This window comes from Triticum aestivum, chromosome 4A, assembly GCF_018294505.1.
Source record: "Triticum aestivum cultivar Chinese Spring chromosome 4A, IWGSC CS RefSeq v2.1, whole genome shotgun sequence".
Lineage (NCBI taxonomy): Eukaryota > Viridiplantae > Streptophyta > Magnoliopsida > Poales > Poaceae > Triticum > Triticum aestivum.
Genome location: NC_057803.1, coordinates 584,989,328 through 584,996,160, shown reverse-complemented (window position 1 = coordinate 584,996,160; position 6,833 = coordinate 584,989,328).

Here is a 6,833-nt window from a genome sequence, read left to right as displayed (position 1 = left end):
TAAGTGTGTGCATGTGTGCACGATATCAAGCTGCTCCTAAAGAGTGTCATCTTAAGGCTGTGAAAAGGATAGTGAGATACCTAATCCATACACCAAATTTTGGCATTTGGTATCCTAAGAGGTCCTCTTTTGATCTTGTTGGCTACTCCGATTCGGACTATGCCGGAGACAAGGTTGATAGAAAATCCACTTCGGGTACTTGTCAATTCCTTGGTAGATCTCTTGTGTCTTGGTCTTCCAAGAAACAAAACTCGGTATCCTTATCCACCGCCGAAGCGGAATACATTGCCGCTGGTTCATGTTGTGCTCAATTACTTTGGATGACCCAAACTCTTAAAGATTATGGGATATATGTGAAACATGTTCCATTGCTATGTGACAATGAAAGTGCTATTAAGATTGCTCACAATCCCGTGCAACATTCTCGAACTAAGCATATTGAAGTTCGTCATCATTTCATTCGAGATCATGTTGCAAAAGGGGACATTAACCTTAAGCATGTTCGCACCGATAAGCAATTGGCGGATATATTCACTAAACCACTTGATGAGAAAGTGTTTTGCAGGTTGAGAGGTGAATTGAACATCATTGATGCTTCAAACTTGGAGTAGGAACTCCATTTGATACATGCGGGGCATGAGCCTATGACTAATCCTCGATATTTCTCTTATGATGCTATTCATATGTCTTGGATATATTTGTACCTTGCATGTTATCTAACCCGTGTAGGTACTTGGTTGAATCTAAATCTATGAGATTGCAACTCACTCACATCTTGAGCAATCTCTACATCACCAAGTCTCTACACAATGGTGGTTGAAGACAAGGAAGCACGAAACCATTCAAACATATCCTTTGGCAAATTCTATGTTGAGTCTCATGATTGTCATTTTGGATACACAAGTGCTCTTCCTTGCAAAGCTAACCCATGTAGGTAGATGAACTCAAACTCCAAGTGGTGCTCCCAACCTTGATGAACTACATCAACCTTGAGCAACCCACACAAGTTCAACTACATGAGCAAGATCAACACCACCACCCAAGGTATGTTATTCCATCTTAGAGAAGCTTTACTCCAAGTCATGAGTCAAAGCAACTCGACAAGATGTGAATACATCAAGATGCTTAAACGAAAAATGGTAACCCCATTTTGAGCTTAAACGATGAGTATGACCTATGATCAAGTGCTCTCACTTGACTCCTAAGTCAATATACTCTAACATAGGTGACTTTGTCGCCGACCATCTCTAGATGAAGTTCTCTAGTGTTTCTCCGTGCTTTTGTCATTTGCATATTTGTTTCCCCTTTCAAAAAAACTTCATCTAGAACTTTTAGTTTCTTTTCTTTCCTTTTGTTCTGCATTTTCTGCATCCAATTCATTGCAAATCTTTCAGTAAATTCCTTGCATATCCTTGTGAGATCTTACTTGTCTAGTGAGCTGAGGTGACAAGTGGTTTCACTCTAATGAACTCGGTCACACCGGTTTGTTCTCTTCGGCCCAACCGAAATCTTTCGGTGCAACCGAAGCACACAACTCGGAGTCACCGATTCCACCACAGGAAAACCAACTTGCCACTTATTCCTGATTTCTGTTTGCTCCAGCTCCACTCAATGATTCTTGTCCTCTACCAGCATCATATTAGACATGCTGCTTTGCTCTGTGACTCGAGGACCAACCCATTTGTATCACATGTCCAGAAGAGCCCTTCTTGGAAATTGATGTCAAAGGGGGAGAGAGAGATCACATCAAAGCTTAATCCTTCCTATAGGGGGAGAAAGAGAGAATACTCAGGGGGAGAGAGTTTCTCAACTAGGAGAAAGTAATATCATCAAAGACCCCAGATGCTTGGTGTTCAAGAGGAGAGATGTCACATGTCTTTAAGAGGGGAAAGACATGTTTGGTTGCTTGCTTTAGCTCAAGCTCTGTTGTTTCTTTTTTGTTGCTCTGATTTTCTGTTCCCTATCTTCTCCCAATATCCCATGCAGATTCAGGGGGAGCAAGACATCTAAGGGAAGGAAATCTCTGATTTTATTGCATATCTTTACCTTTGGGGACATGTCTATATCCAATGTGGTACTTAGTACTCACTCTACATGTCATCCCAGTCTTGGTTCTCTTGTGGTTTCTCTTGCTTGCTCTGGTCAGTAGGTGTATCTGTGTTATTTAACCTTGTTTGCGCAGGTTCATCCCATCCTAAGCCAACTCAAGACCACAAGGTAAGTATATGCATCACAGTCATGTGAATGAGAAGTTCTTGCTGATGTACATACTGTTTGCAAGAAGGACTCATGAGCATGAAGGTACATTTCTCACATTCACATCATTTGCTCTGATGCATATAGCCAAGATACATGTAACACATTGCTTACTCTGTCATGTTTACGCATTCACATGCTCCTATATTCAATATTCACATGATTGCATACATGTAGGGGGAGCCTATGCATGTTACATGTCTTTCCAAAGCTTTACTTGCTATTCTCTATATCTTTATCTAAAGCTTTGATGTATGTTGTCATCAATTACCAAAAAGGGGGAGATTGAAAGCACAAGTGCTCCCTGGGTGGTTTTGGTAATTAATGTCAACATATCTCTTGTTGGACTAACACTTTTACCTAGTATGTTTCAGATAAGTTCAACAATGGAGTGGCATGGACTAGAGGATGTGGAACCCCTTCAAGATGCTAAGGACAAAGGATTGGCTCAAGCTTCAAGATCAAGACTCTACATTTTCTATTTTAGTGATCCAAGATCACATTGAGTCTATAGGAAAAGCCAATACTATCAAGAGGGGATGAGGTGTTGCTTAATGGCTTGCTTGCTCAAAGTGCTTAGTGATATGCTCCAAAACCCTCAACTACCTTCCCACATCCACATATGACCTAAACCAAAAGTCAAACTCGGCCCCACCGATTCTATCTATCCGGCGCCACCGAGTTTCAGATGTCATAGCCACTGCCACAAACCCTAGCAAATCGGTTTCACCGATAGGGATCTCGGTCTCACCGAGATGGGATTGTAATCTCTCTGTGTATGTCCATTACCAAAATCGGTCTCACCGAGTTTGAGCAATCGGTACTACCGAGATTACAATGCAAACCCTCTGGTTAGCTTATTACCAAAATCGGTCCCACCGAGTTTGTGTAATCGGTCTCACCGAGTTTGCCTGACCAACTCTCTGGTTAGCTTATTACCAAAATCGGTCCCACCGAGTTTGTGTAATCGGTCACACCGAGATTACGTTATGCCCTAACCCTAACCATATCGGTCCTACCGAGTTGCATCTCAGTCCCACCGAAAATCCTAACGGTCACTAGGTTTGCTGAATCGGTCCGACCGAGTTTAACCATTCGGTCCCACCGAGTTTGGCAAATTGTGTGTAACGGTTAGATTTTGTGTGGAGGCTATATATACCCCTCCACCCACTCTTCATTCGTGGAGAGAGCCATCAGAACATACCTACACTTCCAATACACATTTTCTGAGAGAGAACCACCTACACTTGTGTTGAGGTCAAGATATTCCATTCCAACCATATGAATCTTGATCTCTAGCCTTCCCCAAGTTGCTTTCCACTCAAATCTTCTTTCCACCAAATCCAAATCCTGTGAGAGAGAGTTGAGTGTTGGGGAGACTATCATTTGAAGCACAAGAGCAAGGAGTTCATCATCAACACACCATTTGTTACTTCTTGGAGAGTGGTGTCTCCTAGATTGGCTAGGTGTCACTTGGGAGCCTCCAACAAGATTGTGGAGTTGAACCAAGGAGTTTGTAAGGGCAAGGAGATCGCCTACTTCGTGAAGATCTACCGCTAGTGAGGCAAGTCCTTCGTGGGCGACGGCCGTGATGGAATAGACAAGGTTGCTTCTTCGTGGACCCTTCGTGGGTGGAGCCCTCCGTGGACTCGCGCAACCGTTACCCTCCGTGGGTTGAAGTCTCCATCAACGTGGATGTACGATAGCACCACCTATCGGAACCACGCCAAAAACATCCGTGTCTCCAATTGCGTTTGAATACTCCAAACCCTTCCCTTTACATTCTTGCAAGTTGCATGCTTTACTTTTCGCTGCTCATATACTCATTGCATGCTTGCTTGATATGTATTGTGTTTGTTGAACTTGTGCTTAACCTCCACTTAAACTTAAGAATATTAAAAACTGCAACTTTTGGCACTTAGTGTCTAATCACCCCCCTCTAGACACCTCTTCTCGATCCTTTCAACGACCTTCAGAGGAATCATCCCTAGTCGGGAGGCACGCTGCGCTGGGAAAATCACACTAGATGTGGTATTTGGCACTCCGGAGAATTATAGGTCCGAAGAAATTACATTCCAAGTGGCCCCGTTCAGTAGCGGATACCACGCCCTTTTAGGGCGGGAGGCATTCACGATTTTCCAAGCCATACCCCATTACGGGTACATGAAGCTCAAAATGCCCGGTCCCAATAGAATCATCACTCTAGCTAGTGATCCGGACATAGCACTCCACGCTGAAAACAAAACAGCCACACTGGCCCTCGAGGCATTATCCGAAGCCCTTGCGGCCGAGGAATTAATTGTGCTGCGCTCCATAGTGGACAGGGACGACGTGATACTTGACAAGAGATCCAAGTCCACCTCTTTTAAACCAGCGGATGAAATAGTCAAATTCCAAGTCCACCCAACGGACCCTACAAAAACACCCTCCATCGGGGCATAGTTAAACCCCGATGTAGACGCCGCACTACGGGAGTTCCTGAGCGAGAATTGGGACATATTTTCCTGGCATCCCTCAGATATGCCAGGGATCCCACGCAGGCTGGCCGAGCATAGCCTTAACATTCTAAAGGGATTCAAGCCGGTCAAGCAGACTCTTCGGCGTTTCTCGGAACCTAAGAGAAAATCCATGGGAGAGGAACTAGCCAAGTTATTGGAGGCCGGATTCATTAGAGAAATAAAACATTCGGACTAGCTAGCAAACCTGGTGATGGTACTAAAGAAGGACAAATCCTAGCGCCTATGTGTCGATTTCAAGGACCTCAACAAGGCTTGCCCAAAGGATCCCTTCCCCCTCCCTCACATCGATCAAATTATCGACGCTACCGCAGGACACGACTCACTGTGCTTCCTCGACGCATACTCCGGCTACCACCAAATTAAGATGGCGGAGTCCGACCAAGCCGCAACGGCATTTATCATGCCATACGGCCCCTTCTGTTTCAACACAATGCCCTTCGGGCTCAAAAACGCCGGCGCAACGTATCAACGCATGATTCAGACATGTCTGGAAAAGCAGATCGGCAAAACAGTGGAGGCATATGTAGATGATGTGGTCATTAAAACCAGACACGTCGACTCTCTAATAGACGACTTGAGGCTCACGTTCGACAATCTCCGAACATACGACATCAAGCTCAATCTGGAAAAATGCATTTCCGCGTACCCGCCGGAAAGCTCATGGGCTTCATCGTCTCCAGTAGAGGAATTGAAGCAAATCCGGCTAAAATCCGAGCCCTGTCACAGTTGGCTATTCCAACGGACCTCAAACAAATCCAGAAATTAACTGGATGCGTGGCGGCCTTAAGCCGCTTTATCTCCCGATTAGGAGAAAAGGCACTACCCCTTTATCGCCTTCTTCGGTGCACCGAACACTTCGAGTGGATGGATGCTGCCACGGCCGGATTGGAAGAAATAAAAGCCATACTAGCCACCAACCCAATCCTGGCCGCGCCAAACATCGGCGAACCAATGCTGCTATATATAGCGGTAACTCATCAAGTTGTAAGCGCAGTACTCGTCGTCGAACGAGAAGCGGACGGACATAAATTCCCCCTTCAAAAGTCGGTATATTATGTATCCACTCTCCTCACTCCATGCAAATCACGGTACCCGCATTATCAAAAGATAGCATATGCGGCATTCATGGCATCCCGGAAACTACGACACTACTTTCAAGAGTGTTCAATCACAGTGGCCTCGGAAGTGCCACTCAACAATATAATAAACAACCGCGACGCCACAGGCCGGATTGCCAAATGGGATATTGAGCTCCTCTCGTTCGACATAACATATAAACCTCGGCGAGCCATTAAGTGGCAAGTATTGGCCGATTTTGTCGCCGAATGGACAGAAACCGAACTCCCTAAGAGTACGGCGCATACTCCAATTGGATCATGCACTTCAACGGCTCTAAAATGCTGGCTGGTCTGGGGGCTGGCGTCGTCCTGACGTCCCCCACCAGAGATACAGTCCAATATGTACTCCAAATACTGTACACGGACTCCAACAACGCAGCCGAATACGAGGCCCTGTTACATGGTCTTTGGATGGCAGTTTCCATGGGCATTCGACGCCTGGAGGTGCGTGGGGACTTGAACCTCGCAATATCCCAAATAAATGGAGACTTTGATGCCAAGGATCCGAAAATGGCGGCTTATCGCAACGCCGTCCTAAAGATGTTAGCTCGGTTCGAGGGGCTCGAATTCCACCATGTGGCTCGGGAAAACAATTAGGTGGCGGATATCCTCGCCCGTATCGGCGCTAAGCGCGACACGGTCCCACCTAACATCTTCTTGGAAAGGCTGTTCAAGCCATCCGTGGTATGGGGAGGGGACACCGGTAACAATAGTCCGGACCCGGCCACAACGCCAGATACCGAACACTCTGACATAATCGGAGGCTCTGCCACCGAAATAACACCTTCAGCCCACGTAATAATGGCCGTCATCGCCCCATGGACAGAACCATTCCTGGCCCACCTAACCAGGCAGGAACTTCCCAAGGACCAAAATGAGGCACGCTGCATAGTGGAGCGATCTAAAGCCTACAAGGTCCACGAGGGAGAGCTTTATAAGA